The sequence below is a fragment of the Eucyclogobius newberryi genome, unplaced genomic scaffold (genome assembly GCF_026437365.1).
Source record: "Eucyclogobius newberryi isolate DKJ021-1_F unplaced genomic scaffold, fEucNew1.0.hap1 SCAF_1, whole genome shotgun sequence".
NCBI classification, from domain to species: Eukaryota; Metazoa; Chordata; class Actinopteri; order Gobiiformes; family Gobiidae; genus Eucyclogobius; species Eucyclogobius newberryi.
Window position 1 is genome coordinate 15,221,360 of NW_027315723.1, and position 27,304 is coordinate 15,248,663.

General features: G+C 42.4%; 1 protein-coding gene across 1 annotated transcript in view; it reads right to left on the reverse strand.

Annotated features, from left to right (window-relative positions):
• The window catches only part of nlgn4xa (neuroligin 4 X-linked a), a 101,824-nt gene extending 89,697 nt beyond the window's left edge, over positions 1 to 12,127 (reverse strand). The window contains exon 1 of the mRNA XM_072434013.1: positions 11,955 to 12,127. The gene's annotated coding sequence lies outside the window, so the exon portion shown is untranslated. The remainder of the gene's footprint in view (positions 1 to 11,954) is intronic.
• Positions 12,128 to 27,304: the final 15,177 nt, after the last annotated feature.

A 27,304-nucleotide genomic window follows, 5' to 3' on the forward strand; every position in this document is an offset into this window, starting at 1 on the left:
AAATCAGGCATTAAGATGGCTCCACTCACGCCCAATATAGCAAGGGCTATGTCAGTACCGACTACACCAACAAAAGCCCCACCACCCATCCCCCCTCGCCTCTCACCTGGTCCCAAACTCTCCTTGGCTACAAAAGCCCCACCACCCATCCAACCTCGCCTTTCACCTGGTATCTCCCATAGCTAGGATGGACTGGGTCTCAGCGTTGCTGGGACTTATTGTCACATTAAAAATCAATCCAACCCGGGGCCCTATGTAAAAAGAGCCCCCCCTAGTGCTATTTCTGTAGTCACATCATCACACAGATGGAAAAACAAAATGCGAGTCAGGCCCAATCTGAGAAATGTGATTCATATTCCCTGTGAAAAGATAAAGCCCAGTCTCACTGAAACTAGTCTGAAACTTGCTGTGCTAAATGTCAGATCCTTATGTAACAAATCTCTCTTAATTAATAATTTTATTTCTTCTTATAATCTTGATTTTATGTTTTTAACTGAAACATGGCTTGACAAAAACACAGGAAATGTAGTTCTGATAGAATCTGCTCCACCCAACTTTAAGTTTGAATCTGAAACACGAGAAAACAAAAAAGGGGGTGGAGTCTGTGCTGTCTTTAGAGATGAAATAATTACCCGCAGGTTGTCTTTTGGGGTGTTTTCATCATTTGAGTATGTATCCTTTAAAATGGAGCTAAAACGGTCTCCATCCATTCTCTTCATTGTTTTATACAAGCCTCCCCAGCACTGCCAAAGTTTTATTGATGATTTTACTGAGATGCTTTCAGTCATATGCACAGACTTTGATGGTTTGGTCATTACAGGTGATTTCAATGTGCATATTGATAATATTTGTGACAGAAACGCTAAAGAGCTTGATGCTGTCCTTGAAACCTTCAGTCTTACTCAGCATGTGAGAGGCCCCACCCACAGCAAAGGACACACTCAAGATCTCATAATTACAAAGGGGGTAAATATTTCAAATGTTAATGTGATCGATGTTGCTCTGTCTGATCATTTCTGTGTCTTCTTTGACCTGTCTGTTTCTCCCAAACCTCCGGTTGGTCCTGCAGTTGTTCAGAGGAGACACATAAGTGATGGCACAGGTGCACTGTTTATGGAAATGATAAACTTTGAAAATGTCTCATGTTCTAATGTAAATGATTTGTTGAACTCTGTTACATCTAGTATTTTGAATGTTCTGGACACCATCGCCCCTATAAAGGCTAAAATGGTTAAAAATAAGCAGAAGGCGCCGTGGAGAAATTATGATTCGGTCAGGGCACAGAAAAGGGAGTGCCGCAGGGCCGAACGGAAATGGCGCAAGTCAAAGCTCCAGGTTCAAAAAGAGATTTACAAAGAAAAGCTGAACATGTACAACCTAATCTTATGTAGAACTAGGGAAAGATATTTTTCTGAAATAATTGGAAGCTGCAGTAACAACTCGCGTGTCCTGTTTGCCACAGTAAACAGATTAACAAACCCTCCAGCTCAGCTGCCGTTAGAACTCATTTCCACATCCAAGTGTAATGAGTTTGCATTATTCTTTAATGACAAAGTTCAGGCCATTAAAAATGCTATAAATCCCACAATGCAAAAAATTACCCTAAAACCACCAAGACACTTAGAGCTAACTCACTTTGCACCAGTAACTGACAAAACTGTCCATGAGATCATCACCAGTCTGAGTTCATCTACATGCTGCCTTGATGTGTTACCCACCAAATTTCTAAAGTCTGTGCTGAACAGTTTGTTAGCACCATTCACTCACATAGTTAACATGTCGCTTCAATCTGGAACATTCCCAATGTCTTTGAAAACTGCGGTCATAAAGCCTCTCCTAAAGAAGAGCAGTTTTGATGCCGCAGTACTGAGTCATTACCGGCCCATCTCTAATCTGCCATTTTGGGGCAAAGTCCTTGAAAAGGTTGTTTACCAACAGCTCACAGATTTCCTCTTAATAAACAACTCATTTGATGTTTTTCAGTCAGGTTTTAGACCTCATCACAGCACTGAGACTGCTCTTGTCAAGGTGACAAATGACATCCGCCTGAACACTGACACGGGCAAAGCCTCAGTCTTAATTCTGTTAGATCTGAGTGCTGCTTTTGACACTGTCGATCATGGGATCCTCTTACAGAGACTAGAGGACTGGGTGGGCATCACTGGCACTGCCCTAAACTGGTTAAGGTCCTATCTGGAAGACATGAAGTACTTTGTTGAAATTGGTAGCTGTGTCTCAGACCACATGACCCTGACCTGTGGAGTGCCCCAAGGGTCAGTCCTGGGTCCCCTTCTGTTCAACCTCTACATGCTGCCGTTGGGTCAGTTGATACGCAGTGAAAATGTGTCCTATCACAATTATGCAGACGACACTCAGATCTATGTTTCACTATCGGCAGGTGACTATGGACCAGTAGATTCACTCTGTCACTGCATCCAACTGATCAGTTTGTGGATGCAAAACAACTTTCTCCAGCTGAACTCAGACAAGACTGAAATAATCGTTTTTGGCCCACAGAAACAAAGAGAAAGTGTTAGCGGTCACCTCCAGAGTCTCGCTCTAAAACCTACAAACCAAATTAGAAATCTGGGGGTAATAATGGACTCAGACTTGAACTTTAATAGCCACGTCAAATCAATAACATCAGCAGCTTTTTACCATCTAAAAAACATTGCCAAAATCAAAAATATAGTGTCAAAACCAGATTTAGAGAGACTTATCCACGCGTTTGTCTCCAGTAGATTAGACTACTGTAACGGCCTGCTCACTGGTCTCTCCAAACGAGCTGTAAAACAGCTGCAGTACATCCAGAACGCTGCTGCTCGGGTCCTGACCAGAACCAGGAAGTATGATCACATTAGTCCTGTTCTCAGGTCTCTGCACTGGCTCCTGTGGCTCAGAGAATAGACTTTAAAGCAGGTCTGCTTGTGTACAAGTCTCTCCATGGCCTAGCACCAAAGTACATCTTGGATATGTTAGTGCCATATGAACCATCTCGGACTCTGAGGACCTCAGGGACCGGCCTCCTGCTGGTGCCAGAGTCAGGACAAAACATGGGGAATCTGCGTTTCAGTTTTATGCAGCTAAAATCTGGAACAGTCTTCCTGAAGATGTGAGACAGGCTTCTACTCTGACAATGTTCAAATCTAAGCTAAAAACAGTTTTGTTTAGCTGCGCATATGACTGAAAGGATTTTTTCTTTGCACTCTTCTCTTTTGTTTGTGATTTTATTAGTTTAGAAAATCAGTTGGATTGATAATTTTTAATTTAGTTAATTTCATTGTAGTTAATTTTTATCTTTGCACTCTTCTCTTTTGTTTGTGATTTTATTAGTTTAGAAAATCAGTTGGATTGATATTTTTTAATTTAGTTAATTTTATTGTATTTCTGTAATTTCTTTGTGATTTGAATGCATTTTTCCTGCTGTGTGAAGCACTTTGAATTGCCTTGTGTATGAAATGTGCTCTACAAATAAACTTGCCTTGCCTTGCCTTAGTCTGTTAGCCTGTTAGTCTGTTAGTCTGTTAGCCTGTTAGCCTGTTACCCTGTTAGTCTGTTAGCCTGTTAGCCCGTTAGCCCGTTAGCCCGTTAGCCCGTTAGTCCGTTAGCCTGTTAGTCTGTTAGTCTGTTAGCCTGTTAGCCCGTTAGCCCGTTAGCCCGTTAGCCCGTTAGTCTGTTAGCCTGTTAGTCTGTTAGCCCGTTAGCCCGTTAGCCCGTTAGCCCGTTAGCCCGTTAGTCTGTTAGCCTGTTAGTCTGTTAGTCTGTTAGCCCGTTAGCCCGTTAGCCCGTTAGTCTGTTAGCCCGTTAGTCTGTTAGCCTGTTAGTCTGTTAGTCTGTTAGCCTGTTAGCCCGTTAGCCCGTTAGCCCGTTAGCCCGTTAGCCCGTTAGCCCGTTAGCCCGTTAGCCCGTTAGCCCGTTAGTCTGTTAGCCTGTTAGTCTGTTAGTCTGTTAGCCTGTTAGCCTCTCTCTATGGCTCCCTATCGATTACACATGGAGCCATTGTCCGCTCCAGTCATGGTGTCCGCTCATTGTGCTGGTGTTTATCCACATTTGGCCCGTGCTGAGCGGCCGAGCGAGAGAAGGAGGCGAGAGCGATCTATTTTGAAAGAGTTGACTGGATTATAAAATCTATACAGCTGATGTGTTGTTTGGTGCAACCGACTGTTGAGTTTGGAGAGAGACAGGATCATGAAGAGATCCAGGTTATGAATCATGTCTGAACCTGAGCTAAGCTTGAGCTAAACCAGGGACTAAACCAGGGACTAAACCAGGACTAAAACAGGACTAAACCAGGACTAAACCAGGACTAAAAGGGGCTAAAACAGGGATTAAAACAGGACTAAACCAGGGACTAAACCAAGACTAAACCAGGACTAAACCAAGACTAAACCAGGGACTAAACCAGGACTAAACCAGGACTAAACCAGGATTAAAAGGGGCTAAAACAGGGATTAAAACAGGACTAAACCAGGGACTAAACCAAGACTAAACCAGGACTAAACCAAGACTGAACCAGGGACTAAACCAGGACTAAACCAAGACTAAAACAGGGACTAAACCAAGACTAAACCAGGGACTAAACCAGGGACTAAACCAGGGACTAAACCAAGACTAAAGCAGGACTAAACCAGGGACTAAACCAAGACTAAAACAGGGACTAAAACAGGGACTAAACCAGGACTAAAACAAGATTATACAAGGACTAAAACAGGGACTAAAACAGGACTAAACCAAGACTAAAACCAGGGACTAACCCAGGGACTAAACCAAGACTAAACCAGGGACTAAACCAGGGACTAAACCAAGACTAAACCAGGACTAAACCAGGACTAAACAGGACTAAAACAGGGACTAAAACAGGGACCAAAACGGGACTAAACCAGGACTATACCAGAGATTAAACCAGGACTAAACCAGGGACTAAACCAAGACTAAACCAAGACTAAACCAGGACTAAACCAGAACTAAACCAGGACTAAACTAGGACTAAACCAGGGAATAAACCAGGATTAAACCAGGACTAAACCAGGGACTAAACTAGGGACTAAACCAGGGACTAAACCAGGACTAAACCAGAGACTAAACCAGGGACTAAACAGGACTAAACCAAGGACTAAAACATGAAGGACTAAGCCAGGGACTAAACTAGGACTAAACCAGAGACTAAACCAATGACTAAACCAGGACTAAACCAGGGACTAAACTTTGTCTAAAACAGGTCTAAAACAGAGCTAAACCAGTACAAAACAAGGTCCAAACCAGGACTAAACTAAAATCAAACCAAAGTTTTTGCAATATTGTGCCCATTTGAAACCTATTTCTTCTCCCTTTTTGCTGTTCATCTTAACAGTTTTCTCTTTTCTCCACGTCGCCTCTCTTTCCCTCTCTCTCTCCTCCGTCCCTTTGTATCTCTCTCTCTCTCTCTCCCTTTCTCCCCCTCTTCCATCCCCCTCTCTCTCCTCTCTCTTTCCTTTCCTGGAGTAATATAAATGTAAATGTGTCTAATTGTGACGATGCTTTTCAAAGTGCCTATGACAGCGGCACTTTACACTGACAGAAATGTAAATGACACAGACAGCACTCATCAGTATGCAGCAAGGACGGAGCGAGCGAGCGAGGGAGCGAGCGAGGGAGTAAGGGAGAGAAGGAGGGAAAGAGGGAAGGGAGGGGCGAAGGGGGAAAAGAGGGAGAGATGGAGGCAGAGAAGGGGAGTAATACAGAGAGGAGAGGGGACATGGGGGTACACAGGTCCATCAGATTCTTGTAAGTGGATTTATTACAAATGACGTGGTAGTGGCTCAGTGGTTAGAGTTTTCGCCCACCCAACCCAGTGGTCTGCAGTTTGATTCCCTCTTAGATGTGTCCTTGGGCGAAGACACTTCATCTCTCTTTCCAATGGACTCTGTGTTGTTCCCTCAGCAACAGGTCGTTTGTAAGTCCATAAACCATCCCCACATTTGTTCTGTGCATTTCTGCAGCCAAATTGTGTTCAGGATCATTGATATATGACAGCCCTGTAGGTAAAAGGCCTTTTTCATTCTTTTTTTTATAGTTGGTTCTCACTTATGCTGTAGGATCACCAGACAGGCCAGCAGAATAACGTAAAATACAAGTGTAAGAGGATTCAAAAGCATATTTGAAAGGCAACAACAACAACACAAATAATTAAAACTTTCAGAGACACATTCTATGCAAAATTTATTTTGTGGAGCTTTTACACATTATTGTTGTTAAATGATTTTTTTTTTTCTTGTAAAAGACTTGTACACATGTAGTTTTTAATAAAAACCTAGAAAGTTTCTCCATTGACCAGTTTGTTTTATTCAATACATCTATGTGTACTTTTACTCCACTAGTAATATTGTATAATTGGCCACTATTTTTGACTGATGTGGATTATTCCATCATGTGATCACTGAATGTCATTTTAATTATACATAATCATCATTAGTTGTCACTGAGATGTCCTTTTTGGGTACTGACATGTTTTTTAATGATATGTTTGATGATGTTTTTTAAGATGTATTCTGAGCATCTGCGTTAGTGTCTTTAAGTGGCCCCTTCTATTCTTGAGGAGGAGCGCAACGGAGCGCATCGCATCGCTCGTCTCCCGTAGATTTCTGTCCACTTCTGCGTCAGCTCGAAATGTCTTTCTCCGTCTTCATTTTGCCCCGTACACTGAGGGAACTATATTATGATAGATCCATGCGCTTAGGCACGCGGAAACGTGGGGACGAGCCTGACGCGGCTGCAGGTGAGCGATAGGTGCGTTTTATGATTGATACGTGGCAGGACACTGATTTATCCACGCCACGAGGAAATATGATAAAAGATTTGCTGAAAAAAATCGTCCATACCACCTTTAAGTGTTCATTTTGTCCTGGTTTAGCCATTGTTGTCAGTTGTAGGGCTGTAAGATAGATCGCAATCAAATAAAATTTAAAAATCTATTTTAATGGTCACAATTAAATCGAGATAACTGCAATTATTCTTGGATGAGTTCAAATATGAATGTGACGTATGACGGAATTGTACAAATAAAACATGAATCAAAATCTTTGGTTTGTTGCTTTAGAGTTGGTTTAGTCACGGTTTAAAACAAAATTAGCTATTTAGAGATATAGAGATATATATAGACCTTTATGAGAAAAAAACAACAACTGTATTTCTATATTCCGTGATTAATCTTTGTTATAATTCTCTCTCCTTCCTTCTCACATGAGCCGACAGCTCCTGTGGCTCTGCTGAAAATGACTCTCTGATTATTTCGTCAGGAGTGAGAATTAAAACCCTCCACGGGCTCCAAATCAAATCATCCCAAACTCAAACTATAATTCACTTTCACGGGTTTAAAAACAAAATCAGGCCATGCTGCAGCCAGATCACCGCGGCATGTGAACATTCAGAATCCAGAGCTGGTTAATAAAGGGACTTAGACGACATTTTAATATAATCGGGATACAATTGTTTTGAGACGTCAATGATCAGCTTGAGTCTTTTTAAAGCAGCGGTCAGTAAAAGCATGTGGTTTGTGAGTTACTTTGCAGGAAGATGTTGCAGCTACTTTTTGTGTGAGATGGCACTGATTCAACTGTTGTCTTTGTTTATGTTCATTAACCTTCATTTTATATGTTACAAAACCTTTGAAATAACATTGAATTAAAGGTTGTGATTGATCTATATAAGGACAATTTTGTGTTATTTTTAAATTCTGATTTAGAGCTGTTTTTGACCTGGTTTATATATATGTGCATAATGATAATAATATTTAGTGATGTTCACGTGACAACAAAACATTCTAAAACGCCTATAGTTTAAACTTGGTGAGAGACAGGTCAGAATCCTCAGGCAGAATTAGCTGTTTAACTGTCAGACTTGTTGACTTAGTTACTGGTTCATATCTCTGTACCTACTGGGCCTATCCACATGAAACAAAAACTGGCACAAAGTTGAACGTCTTCTCTGTCAGCAGAAATAAACACAACTGATGTTTTCCCCTTCCCAAAAGCTTCAGAAAGAAATGCCATTATTCACCTCCAAAGGCGAGATTGTAAGGACCATAAGTTTGTGAGTTAACTCCAAATAAATAATGACAAGAGACAACACTTATGGCGCTGTATCTTTTTAACACATATATTTCTTTACAGAACAGTGAATCTCCCTCAGAGTTACACTGGTCCTTGTCCACCATTGGAGACATAATCAAATTCTAGAACGTGAACATAACCTATTACCTGACAACCGCTCAAGACCGCCGGGGTGTCTGGGGAGAACAGACTCCAATCCTGCACATCCTCCGGACCCTCGCAGGGCCCCCAGGCCTGTGTAACAACAAGAATTGATGACTTTGGAATACTTATGAGGCCCGTGAAGGTCCCAACTCAACTCACGTCTGATATAAACCTGGTGTTAGTTTTGAAATGACTTGGTTTGATCCTATTCTCGTAGCTCATTCTATAGCTAACTCTAAAATTTTCAATATTTCAAACATGATAAAATACTCCACATACAAGTGTCATACTGTTTTATATTTACAACAGCTTTACAGAAAGCCAATCCCAGGTCACAATTCCACATTTCAGATTAATTTAAACTGTCCGCGCCTTGTCCAAGCCCGTAATCATTTCTGAACACGCGTTTCAAGGGGATTACTCAAGAGACTCGTCCACGTTTGCTTTTCATTTATTTTATTTTGTATTTCTGAGCAAAACCAGTGTACAAGGGAGAGATTGAGGTCCCAAAAACGGCAGAAAATCGCATGGTACAATCAACAAGACTGAGATTGTTCGAGTTCTACAGCAGGAAGTTGGACTCAGATTAAAGGGAATGACAAGGTACAGCTACAAAGAGCATTTGGATTGGTTTATAGTTGCCCTGTGTAACCTCTCCGGTGCTTGTATCCATGTTATAGCTTTACCTGGAATTTTCCATAGTATAGCATTAAACTTATTTGTCTTGAATTTATTTAGTTAAACGTGTTAATGTTACTAAAAATACTTTTATTAGTTGATTCAAACAATTATTTCTGCAGAACAAAAAAATACAAATAAAACTAGAAAATACAAAAAAACATGTGTCATGCTCAATCAAATCAAATTCTATTTAGTCCAAAGTTGGTCAAATTTGCCCATTTCCAAATGAAGTCTGAATGTTTCCATTTGTCTGAAGTCTGTTACAATGTCAGTCCAGTCCTTAATCGTAGGTCAGGTTTGTGTCAGCCATTTCTTTTTTCTGCTGCCAATAGTATAGTCCAAAGGTATCCATCTATTATATCAGACAATTGTCCTTGAATCTTTGATCCTTTAAGGTTCAAATCACTAACCTAATTTCCTTCTCGGCTCCTTATATTTTATCTGCATCCCGTGAATTTAAAATGATGAGGATGTTTGTGGTTTTGCGACACCTCCTCTGTCAGCTCCGTCACACCTGTTTGACTCTGACAACTACAGATAGAGCTCCTTTCTCTCACTGAAGCGTGGGCGGCTGAGGAGGAAACTTCACTGCATTATATAACCATCTTTTAAAAATACATTTTCTAAGGTGTCTCTGGTTTTGTAAGATTGAAGTAGGGACGCAAAAGTCATCGCAATTGAAATGTAAATGTTTGTACTTAAAATCCTTATGATGAAAGTTAATTGGGTGAAATGTCCCTGATCTTATTCTGTGTGAAAACTGCTGTAAAAACCTTGTAGTTTAGCCTTTTCTGAAATACCTTCTTCTTGTGTTAGTTTAGCGGTTCAGATTTCACTCTTCATCCAAATATTAATGCGCCTGGACGGGTTTAAAATGTGACCTGTGGACTGAACCTCGATTTGAGAACATAAATTAGAAATGTAGTCGCAATTGGAGGTTATGGGTAAGACTCCTGATCCGTCTGAGTTACAGCATGATAATGTGAATAAACGGTTGGATGATGTTTTTCTACAGTCTTCATTTTGACAAAGTACCTCACAGCGCAGTCACAGCTGTCTGCACAAGTGTCTCTAAATATAATTAAGAATGTGCCAAGATGCCTGCCTGTTATATGAAGGGAGAGCTTAGGGCTAAACAAGGACTAAATCAGGACTAAACCAGGTCAAAACCAGTAGAGCTAAATCAGAACTAGAACAGGTGATAACTAGTCTTAAATATGTATTTCAAGAGTCTAATCTAATCTTTCCAGGATCTAATCTCTAATCTTAAACAGATCTAAAACAGAACCAGGTGGTTGAACAGGTAAACCAGGGACCTAAACCAGGAACTCTAAACGAGGACTAGTGCAGGACGATGAGAGCACTAGTTAAACAGCCAGGTATTCTTTTATTACACCTGGGTCTCAAGCAGGACTATACCATAATATACTATATAGTTGAAACGTGGACTAAACCAGGGACTGAAACTAGACTAAAAGCGTCCTTAACCAGGCTAAGAATCAGGACAAAATATGAAGGTTAAATCAGGGCTAAAGTAGAGACAAAAAATAGGTTGGTCTAAAGCAGGACTAAACCAGGAATAACCAGGACTGAGCCAGGTCCACACCTAAGACTAAAGCAGGACTAAATCAGGACTAAACCAGGAATAACCAGGACTGAGCCAGGTCCACACCTAAGACTAAAGCAGGACTAAAGCAGGACTAAACCAGGTATAACCAGGACTGAGCCAGGTCCACACCTAAGACTAAAACAGGACTAAACCGGCTCTATCCGGGACTAAACCAAACCTAAACTTAGACTAAACCAGTGTCTAAAGTCTGGCCGAACCTGGTCTAAACCAGGTTAGAATCTGGACTGCAAACCCAGCCCTCAAAATGATATAAATCTGTACATCGGACCTACAAAAGACCTGTGTGTTCATGGACATTTTGGACCATTTCCTGCTTTAGAAACTGACTACTTGGCTGGAAAAAAATAAAAATGGAAAAATGGGCCAAACGCTTGAGAAGTTTTGCACCTTTCAGAGCAGCAGCCCTGAGTAGTTCTCGCCTCTCACTTTGACAAATCACCTTGCGCCAGCAGCAGCAGCAGCAGCAGCAGCAGCAGCATCACCACCGCACTCTCTCCCTCTCTCTCCTCCGCTAAAGATTACTGACGCGAAACGAGCCATTATCCAAAGACGCGATGCCGTGACGTGCCAAACCCGCGTGCCAAACTTTTCCATCCACAATTACGACACACATGAGCCCGTTTCCAGCAGACATCACGCGCTACGCAGGCTGCAAATCTATCACAAGACTATTATTATTATTCCAAGGCGAAGTGTCCACCTTGTTGCATCGATTGTCAAGTTTGTGCTTCTCCAAATCATCTACGTGCTGCATAAAAAAAAAGAAAAAAGCTTCGCGCAAACCAAGGTCAATCGTTAATCTCCGCCGCTTGTGCCGCTTCCTCCGGAACGCAACCTCTAATCGCGCCGCGACATCAAAATTCGCAGCAGTGCAGATGTTTTTGGGAGCGCGGACCTAAATCACAACCCCGCCTGCTCACTTTCTCTTTTTTCTTTTCCCTCCACAAGTCTAAAAATGAACAGAGAAAAGCAGAAACGCGCACGGGGATAGCCACACCACCATCTTGTGGCGGCACCGGACGCGTCAAAAAGCGGAGAGGACGCTGCGTTTCGCCCGCGCCGCGCTCCGGACGCGCGTCTGAACTAAAGGCGGCGCTGCGTTGTTGGGGGAACATGCTTTTTTTTTTGCGTGCACGGACAAGGATTTTGGCCGAGGTGACGTTTCAAAGTTAACGACATGTTGCGTGTGAGTTGAACGCTGCATGGCAACAAAACGAACATGTACAAAATAAATAATACGTCTCGGTTAACGCAAAAGAGACGTCGCGATGGACTCGAGGGGGGGATGCGTATAAATGTGTCTTTGCAAGTTACGGCTCTACTTGCCTTACAATGTCTGGATTTATTACCACAGGCGGTTAACACAAAAAAGAAGCAGGAATAGCGTGTCTAAAATATCCAAGGCGACTTACCTCACAGGTCCAGCCGCGCCGGGTCCAGTTTTAAGTCCAGACCTCCTCACGGACACGGCGCAACCGATGAAAACGCGTAAATCCCAACGACTGAGAGGAGGAAGAAGCGATGTATAGTCCCGATGTTACTGCGGCTCATCCAGCGCCCTGCTCTCTCCTCTCTGTGGCGTCTGTGCGCGCGCGGCGGGTGAGGGCGCGCGTGAGAGAGGGGAGGGAGGGGAGGGGAGGCTGTTCTAATGTGTTTGTCATGACGGACTGAACCCGGATTAGAACCACAACAAACCTATATAGTCTATTATAGGGATTATGGAACAAATGGACTAAAAATAAGGACTAAACAAGAAATGCACAAGGTTTAAAGCAGCATTAACACAGAGATCAATTAAAGGGCTGAACCAGGGCTGGACCAGGACTGGACCAGGACTGGACTAGGGCTGGACCAGGGCTGGACCAGGGATGAACCAGGGCTGAACCAGGACTGGACCAGGACTGGACCAGGGCTGAACCAGGACTGGACCAGGACTGGACCAGGACTGGACCAGGCATGAACCAGGGCTGAACCAGGACTAGACCAGGACTGGACTAGGGCTGGACCAGGGATGAACCAGGGCTGAACCAGGACTGGACCAGGACTGGACCAGGGCTGAACCAGGGCTGAACCAGGGCTGGACTAGGGCCGGACCAGGGCCGGACTACGGCCGGACCAGGGCCAAACCAGGGTTGGACCAGCGCTGAACCAGGACTAGACCAGGACTGGACTAGGGCTGGACCAGGGCTGGACCAGGGATGAACCAGGACTGGACTAGGGCTGGACGAGGGCTGGACCAGGGCTGGACCAGGGATGGACCAGGGATGAACCAGGGCTGAACCAGGACTGGACTAGGGCTGAACCAGGGCTGGACCAGGGCTGAACCAGGGCTGAACCAGGGCTGAACCAGGGCCGGACTACGGCCGGACCAGGGCCGAACCAGGGAAGAACCAGGACTGAACCAGGACTGGACCAGGACAGGACTAGGGCTGGACCAGGGATGAACCAGGGCTGAACCAGGACTGGATTAGGGCTGGACTAGGGCTGGACCAGGGATGAACCAGGGCTGAACCAGGACTGGATTAGGGCTGAACCAGGACTGGACTAGGGCTGAACCAGGACTGGACTAGGGCTGGACCAGGGATGAACCAGGGCTGAACCAGGACTGGATTAGGGCTGAACCAAGACTGGACTAGGGCTGGACCAGGGATGAACCAGGACTGAACCAGGGACGAACCAGGACTGAACCAGGGTTGGACCAGGACTGAACCAGGGTTGGACCAGGACTGAACCAGGGTTGGACCAGGGCTGGACCTGTATATTTGTCTATTTTCATGAAAACTGACTCGGAGATGAGAAGGAGAAGAGAATGAAGGTTCGAGTGAGTGAGAGAAAGAGGAAAAAGGGAGCGAGAGGAAGGGGAGATGAGAGGAGGGATAGAGTGAGAAAGAGAAGGAGAGAGAAAACAGGGTGATACAGCGAGGAAGAAATAGGCAAAAGGGAGAAAAGGTGAGAGAGAATGAAAGAGGGGGGAAAGAGGGATGAAGAAAGAGGAGAAGGGGAGAGGGGAGATAGCATGAGAAAGATTAAATAAAGAATAGACTGAAAGAGGAGATAAAGAAAAAAGGAAAAAAGAAGAGTGAGAAAGGAAGGAGAGGGATAGAGTGAAAGAGAAGTAGAGAAAGAATAGAGTGTGAACAAGTTGGGGGAGCAGGAACTGCTCAAGAAAAGAGAGAGAGAGAAGAAGGATAATGATAAAGAGATGGGAGAAGAGAGATAAGAGAGAGAAGGGAAGAAGAAGGGAGGGGGAAGATGAGAGAGAGGAAGAAAGGAGACAGAGAGAGGAAGGAGAGAAAAGGGATAGAGTGAGTTAGAAGAGAGGGAGATGTGGAAGAGAGAGGGAGAAAGAAGGAGAGAAAGAGTAGAGGGAGAAAGAGAAGGAGGATGGCGGCTGCGGCTCTATCAGCAGAAGATGTTTGAGTGACTCATTGCGGAGGCAGCGCTGAACCTAATTGCTCTCACGGCGCGCGACAAGAGTGAGCTGCGAAGACGGGATGATGAGCTCCGCGCGACGACAGGGAGAGAGAAGAAAGACAGCGAGAGATGGAGACGAAACAGGACGGGAGGGAGAGAGGCGAGAGCAGGGGAAAGGGAATGAGAGAGAAAGAGGGAGAGGAGGAGTGAGAGAAAATGAGAAAAAAGAGAGGGGGAGAGAAGGGGAGAGGGAGAAGAGTATACACAGTCTCTCTCTCCTCCCGTCTGCTCCTCCTGGCTGAAACGTAACCACGCTTTGTCCTGTATTTGAGCCAAAGTTCATTCATTTTTGAAACCCTAAAATCTTTGACAAACCCAAACACATACATAATGCATTCCAAATGTTTTTCTCTTTCTGAGAAAATGAGCTCAACAGTCAAAGGGGAAGCCATTCATTTTTCCCATAAAGATTTATAAAATTAAATATTTTAAAGGTTGCTTAAGCTATGTGGTAAATTATGAGCACAATCCTTTTGTAGAGTTAAAGTTAAAGCATCCATGTGACTGAAAACAACCACTTCTTGAACATGACTTACCACACAGCTGTGCCTTGGAAGTCTTAATATTTGAATTTTCTAAATCCCGATGGCAAAAAAGAATGAGATGTTACTTCCAGAATCACAGCAAACTTCGAAGTCGGCGGGACTGATGAGCTCCACAGCTCAGCCGCCACATGTTGCAGTTCACCCCAGTGAAAGAGAGGGTCGCGTCCCTATGTCTACGGGTTTGGGACAGGTCTTAGGCCAAAACAGCAGTGCAGAGTACCCGACCTTCTTGGAGTCCCTGGGAGAGGTACTGGACAGTGCACCAACAGGGGACCCCGTTCTTCTATTGGGGGACTTCTACTGGGGGACTTCTACTGGGGGACCTCTACTGGGGGACCTCTACTGGGGGACTTCTCGGATTAAGAGAGGGGCGGAGCTGTCAACTGATCACCACCTGGTGGTGAGTTGGATCCGCTGGCGGTTGGTAGGCACAAGCACATTGTGAGGGTCTGTTGGGAACGTCTGTTGGAGCCCTCTGTCCGTCTTCAATTGACACCTCCGGGAGAGCTTCTCCCAGATCCAGGGGGAGACCAGGGACATTGAGTCCAAGTGGACTGAGTTCTCGACCTCCATTGTCAATGCTGCAGAATGCACTGGGACGGTTTGCAGCTGAGTGTGAAGTAGCTGGAATGAGGATCAACCCCTCCAAATCAGAGGCCATGGTTCTAAACTATGATGGCTTGCCCTCTTCAGGTGGGTGGGGAGTCCTTGCCCCAAGTGGAGGAGTTCAAATATATCCGGGTCTTGTTCACGAGTGAGGAAAGGATGGAACGTGAGATCGACAGGAGGATCAGCTCTCGATTTAGCGGTCGGTCTACGTTCCTACCCTCACCTATGGTCATGAGGTTTGGGTAGTGACCGAAAGAACAAGATCGCGGATACAAGCGGCTGAAAGGAGTTTCCTCTGCCGTGTGGCTGGGCGCTCCCTTAGAGATAAGGTGAGGAGCTGAAAAAAAACTGAATGGACTGTAAAATGAACCACAAAAACTAAACTTAAAAGATGCTCTTACTTTTCCAAATATGTGATTGATTTGCCTGGAATGTGCCACAGAACGGTATTAATATTATTGATCTAATTATTTGCAGGATATAGGATATATATTATGTGAGCCTCTCCACAGAGACAGATTATTTCAATGACATAACAATACTGCTGTATCTCCATGGAGACAAACCAAAACAGATGGTTTAAAGTTTTTAGTTAATCAATCAGTCCTTTTTGCATAATTTTTATAATCTATACTTCCCAATTGTGCATCTCTAAAACAACTATTAATATTTCCATTTTTCCATTTTTTCCATTTCTAAATATACCTCTCATTTGTATTCATCTTGGCTTCAGACCTGGGTAAGTCCTTATCTGAACCTATTTATTTAAGACTGCCAACTTGTTCTCAACTCACGGTAAAAAGTTTGAAACATAAAATCCACTCACAACAACTACAATTTAAAACAGCGAAGAACTACACCTCTGCGTTTATTAAGAATTCAGCGGCGCGTACAGTGGAGGAATGGGAGATTGTCCACAAAGCAGAAATGACAGAGAGAGAATATGTGTGGAATTAATAAAAGATTTAGAGATACTGCCTTGAGCGAAAACAAGGATTAAACCAGGCCAAAAAACTTCTCCAATACAACAAAAGGTGAGCTCCAAGCAGGTTAAAAACGGACAAAAAACAAAGACCACATGGATACGATTGTGCTCAAGTGAGAGTACTTTTGCTTGATAATACTATTACTCAAGCAGAAGTACAAAGTAGTGGTGGAAGAAATGACTCGTTTTGAACGTTAACAGATGAAAAGATAAAAAAATAATAATAATAATAATTGTCTGTAAACTCTTTAATATTTCAATTTTACAAAAAGGTACAAGAAAATGTAATTCTGGAACCTTGGACTTCACAGAGAGTAGGACTGTTGCTCTCCATCTAGTGGTGCAAAACACAAGAAAAATATGACATATCTTTGCTTTGCTTTTCTATTCATGCTCAGAATAATGTGTGAGGTTCAGAGGCAGATTTCTGTAGCACTTCTGCTGTTTCTTCTTCAGCTCCTCCTCTATTGCTTTTTTGCTTTTCACATTCTCTCCAGCAGGGTGCGCTCTTCCTCTGCCCCCCTCAGCTCTTGCTCTAGTGCACTTCCAGCAGGTGGTGCTCTTCTGCACCACCTGTTTCAAAATGGCTTCTGCTCAGCTCTCACTCGTTTGTCAGCAATCTGTTTTGTCAAACCATATCTTTTGACAGAATCTCCTTCAACAGATTCTCTTCCCTAGTTTGAGCCTCTGAAGCTTTAGGGTTCCAGTAATGACATAACTAGTGTCATGCCCCGCTCGTCCTCTTCGTTGGCCTTCTGACCCCTTCATCTCATGCTCGTGGAGTTTCTTGAGTTCTTCAGAGTTGTTTCAGAAGATTGTCTTGTCTCCTGCTTTCTGCTGAAGCTGGGGTTCACTGACACACTGTTGTCTGAGGTGCTTCACAGTCAAGCCCAGCTGCTGAAACTCTCCTTCTCCAACTGCTCTACAGTTAAGGTTTCAGAGGTTTGGTCCACCTCTTCAGGCTTTATTCCAAGCACCTCCGTGAGGTCGAAGTCCTCGGTGTAAAGTGTTTTGACATCTTTAAGAGGGTCTTCTCCCACTTTTTCAAAATTTTTGTTCAGTGCTCTCGGGTTTGGTCGCTGCTTGTCTGATCGATTGTAGAACTAAAATTAAGTTGAAATAACTCTGACTTGGACTTAAGAGTTGAGAATAAAAATGAATGCTGTGGATACACAATGAATGCCAAATGATCAGACATCCTGGCTTTGTCCCAACACTCGTACTACACACTGGACTGAAGTGTGCATTTTCTGAAAGTGCAACAAATATCATCAGTTTAAGACATTCCTTTCCATTGTTTCCTGTAAGTGCTCGCAGTTAAGTCAGAGGCGATGCGCCATATGAAAACATTACAGTGAAATGCATTGTGGGGAATGTTACATACATGCCTGAAGTCCGCATCACTCCACACGTGCTGGCAGTGCGGCGAACTGTGGACTGAAACGTTCTAAGAACCTTGCACACTTCAGCGGCTCGTCATGAACACGCATTTGAAGTGCTCATGTGGAGCTATTGGGACAGAAGCACTATATTATCAATTGAATCCAAATGTAATCTGAAACTGGGTAAGGATTATTACTCTATTAACAGTCTTCCTAGTGTGCCATCACAAATGGTTCTAAAATAATTTAAAAGGTCACAATTATTAATGCAAGTTACTTTTCTTTTTCTTTTCCTTTTTACTCTTCATATTTGAACGTCCCTGTGTTTCCACATGTCTCGTGTTCTGTGTAAAACCCTGTAGTATAGACTTCATCTTCTACATGATTCATGGTCACGCTTCTAGAGTCAAAAGTGTGAAAACTCAAATCTAAGCATATGCCACTATTAAGCTTTTTCAGCTTGTTATTGCTTTTAGATTGTCTATTGTCATTGGAAGTAAATGTCTTTGTGAAACTGTGAGTCTGAATGTAATATCTGACTTTGAATTGGAAAGACAAAACATTCCAAACAGCACCGACCAAAGGTTTGGGTGTGGAATGCAAAAGGTATTTAAAAGTGTATTTCCAGATAATAAAGAAAATCTAATTAAAAGCTTAGATTATTTTCAAATATAGCAGCATTATAACCCCATGACTGAATAAATATTCAAATCAATAATATTTAAATTATATAAATGCATTTTTTAAAATAAAAACGGAAACCTGATGTTAACCCCGCCACTAGCCGGCCCTTATGCAGGGTGTGGCCCACCTAAGGCCCAAAGTCACTGGGATAGGCTCCAGTCAGCTGCGACCCCTGACAAACCATTGACACAATCTAGTAGTTTTGAAGGATGGATGGAGAGATAAAAGATGCAAACAAAATATTGTTTGCAAAAAACCCACATGTTAAAATGATCAACAGCTTGTATCACTTTTGTAGCCTTAGTGACAGTGGGAAGAGGAACCACCACTTCTTCTGAAGAAAGAGGAAATGCCAAAAATGGTGACATTTATACAGCGCTTTTCTACCTTCAAGGCACTCAAAGCACTTCACGTCAAAGAACCACTCACCCATTCACACACCAGTTGTACACAGACACTGGCAGGTGTGTCTTGCACAAGAACACAATGGCAGTATTTACCTGCAATCGCACCGCCAACATGTGGGTCAGTGAATCTGACCGCTCTGCTAGGATGTTAATGTCGAGGGCCCAGTACTGTTACACTCTCAAATATATGACCCTAGGAGTGAAGTTATGGAGACTGAAAACATGTCCAAAGAGTGAGGCAGCACTGTCCAGGCTTGAGCCCATGTAAGTCCTTTAGTTCCTGCTTTAGTCTCAGTTTAGTCCCAATTTTGGCAAAAAACAAGTATGATGTCAACTAAACCCTGTTTTAACTAAGACCACCAAGCAGGTTTTAAAGCTTGATCCAAATGAAGACTATAAACTAGAGATATTAATATTATCTAAACACAAATGAGATCTGATCTAGAACTAAACTTGGTCCAATCAAGAACATACCAGGACTAAAGCAGGTCTATTAAACCAGTATTCTAAACTAAAATCAAACCAGCAAAATGTGAAATTAATCCAGACCAAGACTAATAACTAAACTAGGATACAAACCACGTACAAAACTTGGTCCAACCAGGTCTAATGTAGGTCCAACCCTTGTTAACTTTAAACACTCGTTTCTCTCTGGGTGGCGTTCACTGACCTTTCCTCTTCCGTTCATGTCAGAGTGCATTAATCCTGACTGTCTTTACTGTACTCAAACTCACCAGCACCAGCCTGTTTTTACCCACAAGCCCCTGCAGCCGTAAAACAAGGCCGTGGTGGGTTTAATGTCCCTCGTAAAATCTGATTAAATTAGCGTATCTTTTAGCGTTGTAGAATTGTGCTGCGTTCAGGGAAAATGCAACGTTTATAACCTCTTACAAATAAGGAACAATGAGCGACTGGGCCTGGAGTCAACACGCATGTCAGCTGTAAAAATAAAAGCTTTATTTTTGAAAGGAATAAAGATTTATTGGATTTGATCAAATGGAGTTATTATTTACAGTAGGTGGTTATAGGTGGAAGTAGTCATTCTTGATTCGGGGCAAAAGCAAGACTATAACCCAGTGAAAAAACAGGTCTCTAAACTGTGTCTACTTGGACTAAACCAAATCCAATTCTAAAACAAAGCACACTCACACTGAGGAAAACATGCAGACTCCACACAGTTGAACCTGGAACCTTCTCACTGTGAGGCAAGACTGCTTTTGCCGTGCTGCCATGCCATCCCCTTTAAAACATATGAAATGGACCAAAGGAGAGAGACAGTGAAGCGGCTGTGAACACAAACTGTCAAAGCTGTTGTCATGGTAGCAGACTATAATCATAAAATACTAGCATTTTCTGAATATAGCACGTAAAAAGATGCACCGTTAGCCTTTAGAGAAGTAGTAATTTCTTGATACGCTCGTGTGTCATTAGCAAAGCCATAACCATAGATTTAAAGTGCGTGTAATGTGATAGGAGCCGACTGTGTACAGGAACACTCCCCACAGGCTGAATGTACACGCTTATGTCCCAACCCATACGTTTAAATATACTGCTGTTTTAACTGCAGATGTCATTCAAATGATGAAAAAGAGCCCATTTAAAACAGACCAGGACCCACAGGCAAAACGTCAGGGCCATGGTTTATCTCTGAGCTGGAGCAGGACTTTGACCGTAGAATAAGCTGGTGATAATGTTTTTCCAGGTTTATGGTTCATATCTCTGTAATTACTGGACCTATCCACATGAAACTGAAACTGGCACAAAGTTCAACATCTTCTCTTCATAAAAGCTTCAAAATTGATGCTTGTGAGTTGAAAGCACTTCCTCTAACTAATCCAGCTTGCATTTATCTACTGCATATTCATTGCTCAAAAATATTTTGAAAAAGAAGAATTCTTAATGGCTTTCCACAGATGTGACATCTTGGCCTGATGGTATCTCCATGGATACAAAGACTTAATTTAATTTGACCGGTTGGGATTATAAATTGCGCCGCTCAAGCTACTCGTTGCTTTTGTTACAAGGACTAAGAACGTATTTCCAAGACCCAGAATAGGAATGTTTTATTTCACTTGGCAAGTGATAGAAATTCTTCTTTGACTCAACATCAATTCATTGTAGTGACCTGCAGATGACCTCTGACTGTTGCTGAGTGAACCCTGGAGGCGACATGGACACACAGGCTCTTGGACTCCACACAGGCCACATCTCCTCACAGCTTCTGGTTCCGCTCCTATAATGCTCTTCAAAGGCTGGCTGATAATATCATCACACAACTAGACTCATTTGCATTTTCCAAATTCATATATCTGTTTCATTATTTGGTCGATAAAGTGTTTATTAATTTCCAGAAAAGGGGTCAATGTCACGCTTTAATAAATAAATACATTTTCATATTTGATTATAGAGTTGTTAAATGCCTAATCTCTCTCTGGCTGGTGCCCCAACTTACCCACACTTATGCAGTGTGTCATGTTTGAAATCTTGAACTATTCTTTAATCAATATCAACTTTGAATGCCCCCTTCTTTCATAAGTGCCTCTTTCATAAGTAACCTTACATTACTTGTACTACCGTAGTAAGAATCCCCTACATTATTTAGCTAAATTCATTTAATACAGTGATTTTTAACCATTACAATCAGTCGAGTGTAATGTGTATAAGGGTTACTTTATGCAGAAAAAAAATCTTTAGCTTTTTTAGCATTAATACATGCTAATAACTACAATAGTGTTATTGCTTTCATTAACAAATCAGGATCCTTCTTCTTCTTCTTCTTCTTCTTCTTCTTCTTCTTCTTCTTCTTCTTCTTCTTCTTCTTCTTCTTCTTCTTCTTCTTCTTCTTCTTCTTCTTCTTCTTCTTCTTCTTCTTCTTCTTCTTCTTCTTCTTCTTCTTCTTCTTCTTCTTCTTCTTCTTCTTCTTCTTCTTCTTCTTCTTCTTCTTCTTCTTCTTCTTCTTCTTCTTCTTCTTCTTCTTCTTCTTCTTCTTCTTCTTCTTCTTCTTCTTCTTCTTCTTCTTCTTCTTCTTCTTCTTCTTCTTCTTCTTCTTCTTCTTCTTCTTCTTCTTCTTCTTCTTCTTCTTCTTCTTCTTCTTCTTCTTCTTCTTCTTCTTCTTCTTCTTCTTCTTCTTCTTCTTCTTCTTCTTCTTCTTCTTCTTCTTCTTCTATTGTAGCGGAAAATTGGTGTTACACTTCTGTGGAACATTCCAGGCAAATAAAGAGACAAACAGGTGGCAAACCCTCCACCAGGAAGTTACAGAGTGCATCTTTAAACCATAAGAACTAGTATTGAACTATAAGATACGATTGAACTATAAGATACGTAGGTTGTAGTTTTACATTTTGATGATTTTAATCATTTATATGTAATGTAATATGTAAACAGTTCAATGCAACATACATCTGAAACAGCATGGAAATAGAAACATGTCCATTTCCTGCTCAAACCTGTTGAAATGATTGCTGTTGGCCCCGCCTCTTCATTGTGACATTTCAACATAGCAATTCAGTGGATTTTCATTTATGTGTTTTTGTTTTTGAAAAGTGGCTTTGTGACATTTTTGAATCCTGCATGTATCACTCAGAGTTTTCCTTTTTCCAACATTGAGCACTCAAGCATCATATGCAGGACAAAACAGGCATGAATCAGTCCAAATACAACTCCATTTTACACATGGTTAAAAGCTTGTGAAAGTTCTACTCATCATTCACTTTAAAATAACCAGAAGAAAATAAGTCAAAGTCCTGAATAAAACTTAAAGTCTTGGGTTTGGGCCCTGAATTCAACTCTCTGCTGCATCTGTCCTGAATATTGAATATCCGCTCTTCTCCTCCTTCTCTATATCCTCTTGTCTCTCCTTCACCTTCTCTCTCTCTCTCTCTCTCTCTCTTGCTCTCTCTCTCTCTCTCTCTCTCTCTCTCTCTCTCTCTCTCTCTCTCTCTCTCTCTCTCTCTCTCTCTCTCTCTCTCTCTCTCTCTCTCTCTCTCTCTCTCTCTCTCTTGCTCTCTCTCTCTCTCTCTCTCTCTCTCTCTCTCTCTCGCCTCACCCCTGCCCCAATCTTCTTCTCTCACCTCTTTTGTCTCCCATCTTCTACCCTCTTCTTTTTCCTCTTCTCCTCTTGCCTTCCTTGTTTGTTTGCCCTTTCTCTTTCTCCTTGTCTCCTCTCTCATTTCCCCTCCCTCCTTGTCTCCTTGCTGATTGTCAAACCGCCCCAGCACTTACTCGTCTGGCTCTTCTTGCGTCCACTGAATCTGGATGGTTGTCCCCCCCGTTCCCTCTCGTCATTCTCCTCCAGCCCACAGACTCTTCACCGTTCTGGGCTTGTGATCGCAACGTGGCCCTGGCTCCGGCTCCACAGATGGCAGTCACACATGAGTCATACAGAATCATGTTACATCAGATTTTATTCAGATGTTAATATGCGTCAGATCTGGTCTAAACCAGGACTGAATGAACTAGGGTTTTACAGGGGTCAAACCAGGACTAAACCAGGACTAAACCAGGACTAGCCCAGGTCTAAAATAATAAGTTCTATGGCTTTTCTTGGAATATTCCATAGTATAGCTTTATGTCTTTCTTGCTTATTGCTTGCTTATTGCTTATTCTCGCCTCCCCACAGACCTGACCTGTAACTTGGCCTGGTGCCATCACTTGCTTGTCTCCATTGAGATGGATTAGTTTAATGCCATACTGTGGAACAGTCCAAGCAACGCAATAACATCTCCATGGAGACAAGCAGGAGGCAGACCCTCAAAATGGACCTTTAAAAAAGAACTAAAGGCGGTGGGATATCAGCAGGTTGTGGAGGGAACACAGTCAGCTCCCTTCAGACCATAGTCGCTTTAGGTGATGTTCTTGGCCAAATTCTGGTCCAGATCTATCCGTCCTCCTTGTCACATTTGGAGTTAGTTTAGACTAGTTTTTGTTCGGAATAACAAACAAGGGCTTGCTTCTATTCAGCAAATGTGAAGCAGACAAGAACAATTTGATGCGAGGAGTGAGGAGGAGAAAAAAAGAGAGACGCAGCAGTGCTGTCGTATTAAAACAAGTGTTGGGACGCATGAACAGGAAAGGAGTTTGTTTCACTTACGCAGGGATGAGATGTGATCTGAGGGAGGAGAAGTGGAGAGCACGCATCAGTGTAGAGACAAAGTGTAGTTTGCTGCTGTAGCAAACGCGGGTGCACACACATCCATCTATGTCCATTACCAATAACAGACACAAGTGATCGTTGATTTTGCAGAGGGCGTAGTGGTGCAGTGGAACCCTGCACAGCCACATGCAGGGCTTATCACTCAAAATAGTGTGTTATTAGTTGGAAGGCCCGCTGATCAGAACAAAATGTTAATAGGGCCAGGTGTAGCTCGCAAGCCTTACTTTGCCCACTTTCGTCTTAAGAAGTAAACCTCTACCACTACTACAACATTTAAATGTACTACTTCTACTTTTTACTGTGAGAAATAAATGCAGCATTCAAACAAATGTCAAAACTATAAATGAAAATTTATGTGACAACATTTTCTGGTACATTTCTCACAGCTCCTTTTACCTGAGGAAGTTTCAGACTTGGAGTTTTTATGTGTTCACCTTTTGACGGGAGTATAGTTCATAAACAGACAGAGTGTAGCATCAAGGGAAACTATAACTTTAGTTAAACATTTCAATTCAATGCAGAATAGTGCTAGTGGATGTACACTTTCATTTATACTGAGCTGGAATGTTGACTAATCTTAACCACATAGGAGTTGGCCCAAAAGGTCCTCGCTAGCACACACATCAATCTAAATTGATCTCTAAACTTGGACTAAACCAGGATTTTAATATGAACAAGATCAGGACTGAACCGGGATCAAACCAGAATGTGTGAACACAGCCTAAATCAAGACTTATGTAGAACTAAGATCTAAACCAGATCTAAAGCCCAATGAATCAACAAAAACAGTGAGGGGAGCTGTCCATGGTTCTAAAATTGTAAATACGCCATTTTACAAAACTGGCTTCTGACAAAAGCTTCTCAGTTTGAAAATAATCATATTTTATGTGATTATTCTGCATAGTCTATGCTGCTCTGTTCCGATCATTTCTGTGTCTTCTTTGACCTGTCTGTCTTTCCCAAACCACCGGCTGGTCCTGCAGTTGTTCAGAGGAAACATATAAATGATGGCACAGGTTCATTTATGTAAATGAAAAACTTTTAAAATGTCTCATGTTCTAATGTAAATGAATAGTGTTTTGAATGTTCTAGATGCCATCGCCCCTATGAAGGCTAAAATTGTTAAAAAATAAGCAGAAGGCGCCGTGGAAAAATTATGATTCGGTCAGGGCACAGAAAAGGGAGTGCCGCAGGGCCGAAGGGAAATGAAGCAAGTCAAAGCTCCAGGTTCAAAAAGAGATTTACAGAGAGAAGTTGTTCATGTACTACCTCATTTTATGTAGAACATTTTTCTGAAATTATTGGAAGCAGCAGTAACAACTCGCGTGTCCTGTTTGCCACAGTAAACAGATTAACAAACCCTCCAGCTCAGCTGCCATTAGAACTAATTCCCACATCTAAGTGTAATGAGTTTGCATTATTCTTTAATGACAAAGTTCAGGGCATTAAAAAATGTTATAAATTCCATAATGCAAAAAATTACCCTAAAACCACCTGAGCCTACTCACTTTGTTCCTGTAACTGACTAAACTGTCCAGGAGATCATCACCAGTCTGAGTTCATCTACATGCTGCCTCGATGTGTTACCCGTCTGATTTATAAAGCCTGTGCTGAACAGTTTGTTACTCACATACCGTATTTTCCGGACTATAAGTCGCACCGGAGTATACATCACACCAGCCCAAAAATGCATAATAAAGAAGAAAAAAACACCCTAACCCACAGCACTGGAGTATGAAATGCGGTGAAAATATCAAATAATATCACATAAGTCGCACAGGAGTATAAGTATAAATATATAAGTATAAATATAAGTATAAGTCGCACCCCGGCCAAAACTATGAAAAAAGGTACGATTTCTAGTTCGGAAAATACGGTAGTTAACATGTCGGATTTCAGATTTCCTCTTAATAAACAACTCATTTGATGTTTTTCAGTCAGGTTTTAGACCTCATCACAGCACTGAGACTGCTCTTGTCAAGGTGACAAATGACATCCGCCTGAACACTGACACGGGCAAAGTCTTAATTCTGTTAGATCTGCGTTTTGCTTTTCTGAGTGCTGCTTTTCAGTCTGGGTGGGCATCACTGGCACTGCTCTAAATTAGTTAAGGTCCTATCTAGAAGACAGGAAGTAGTTGAAATTGTGTTCTAGACCACATTCCCCTGACCTGTGGGGTGTATTAAATATGGGGAAGAGTGTCTGGCAGTGTGGTCTGATAGATTTGGTTGTCCATCACGGAAAAAATGTAGCAAAATTGTTGAATTAAAAGAAATTGATGAAAAGGTTTTGTGATTTCTGTCATGTTTTTGTGATTTTAATGTATTTTTTTCCTGTTGCCTTGTGTACGAATTGTGCTCTACAAATAAACTTGCCGTGGCTTGTCTATGATTGAACCAGTTGGTTATTCATACTGTATATGAACATAGCTTTGCCCATAGAAAGTCTAAAGCAGGGGTGGCCAATACGTCGATCGCGATCGACCGGTCAATCGCAGAGGCAGTGAGGGTCAATCGCGCCGAAGCACGCCGGAAAGCGCTGGAAATCGCCGAAGTGTGCGCTGTGTAACGTAGAGGAAGGGGGAGAGAGAAAGTTCTGGTTAAGCTCAACCTTCTATCATTTAGCGTAGATAAATCTAAATAAAGAGACCATGGATCTGTTATATGATCTCAAGAAATGCGCTTACGACGCAGACTTTAAACTCTGGGCTAAATTATCAATCAACTGTGGTCAGAGGCCGGAAGGCACGAAGGCTGAAATCATCACTGAACTGCCGCATGGATTCGAGATGCAGGATCACACTGACCAAAGAGATCAGGTTTTAGCACGGAGCACCATCGGCGCTTTGGCTGCTTCTCTTTACCATTTGCGCCCCAGCAGACATTAAAACGGGACACACAGGAAGAAGCCTGTGCAAAACCAGGACAAATGGGAGAAATGCACCGGGACACGGGACGTAAAAAATAGGGACTATGCCTGGTAAATCGGGACGTCTGGTCGCCCTATGCGGGATGTACACGGCGGCATTTGTGGACGAGGAATGAACTGAAAAAGTCAGTGTATTGTGTTGTATTTTATGTGTTGCAGCTGAATGAGGCTGGGAGTTGTTGTGAATACGCTAACGTGTCTTTTTGCGGTAGCAGAGTGTGTTCTGTGTTTGTATTTTACGTGTTTACAAGTGATCTTGACTGAGAATTGATTTGGATATGCTAACGTGTCTGTTAGCGATACCAGAGTGTGTTTTGATGTTGAACAATGTTGATCTGAATGAGTTGAACATGTTTCATAAAGCTCAACTGACTCTGACTTATCCGTCTGTTTTGTTCATCTTATGCGCTTTATCATCCGGTGCGCTTTATGTATGGACCAGTACACATGGTACACAGATAGCTGATGGTGAGCTCAATAATCTGGTGCGCCTTTTCATGTGCAAAATACGGTAGGCTATTAGTGAAAGCCTACATTGTGTTTCTATAGCCTAATTATGGTTAAACAAAAAATAAAAACCTATTTAATACTGACAA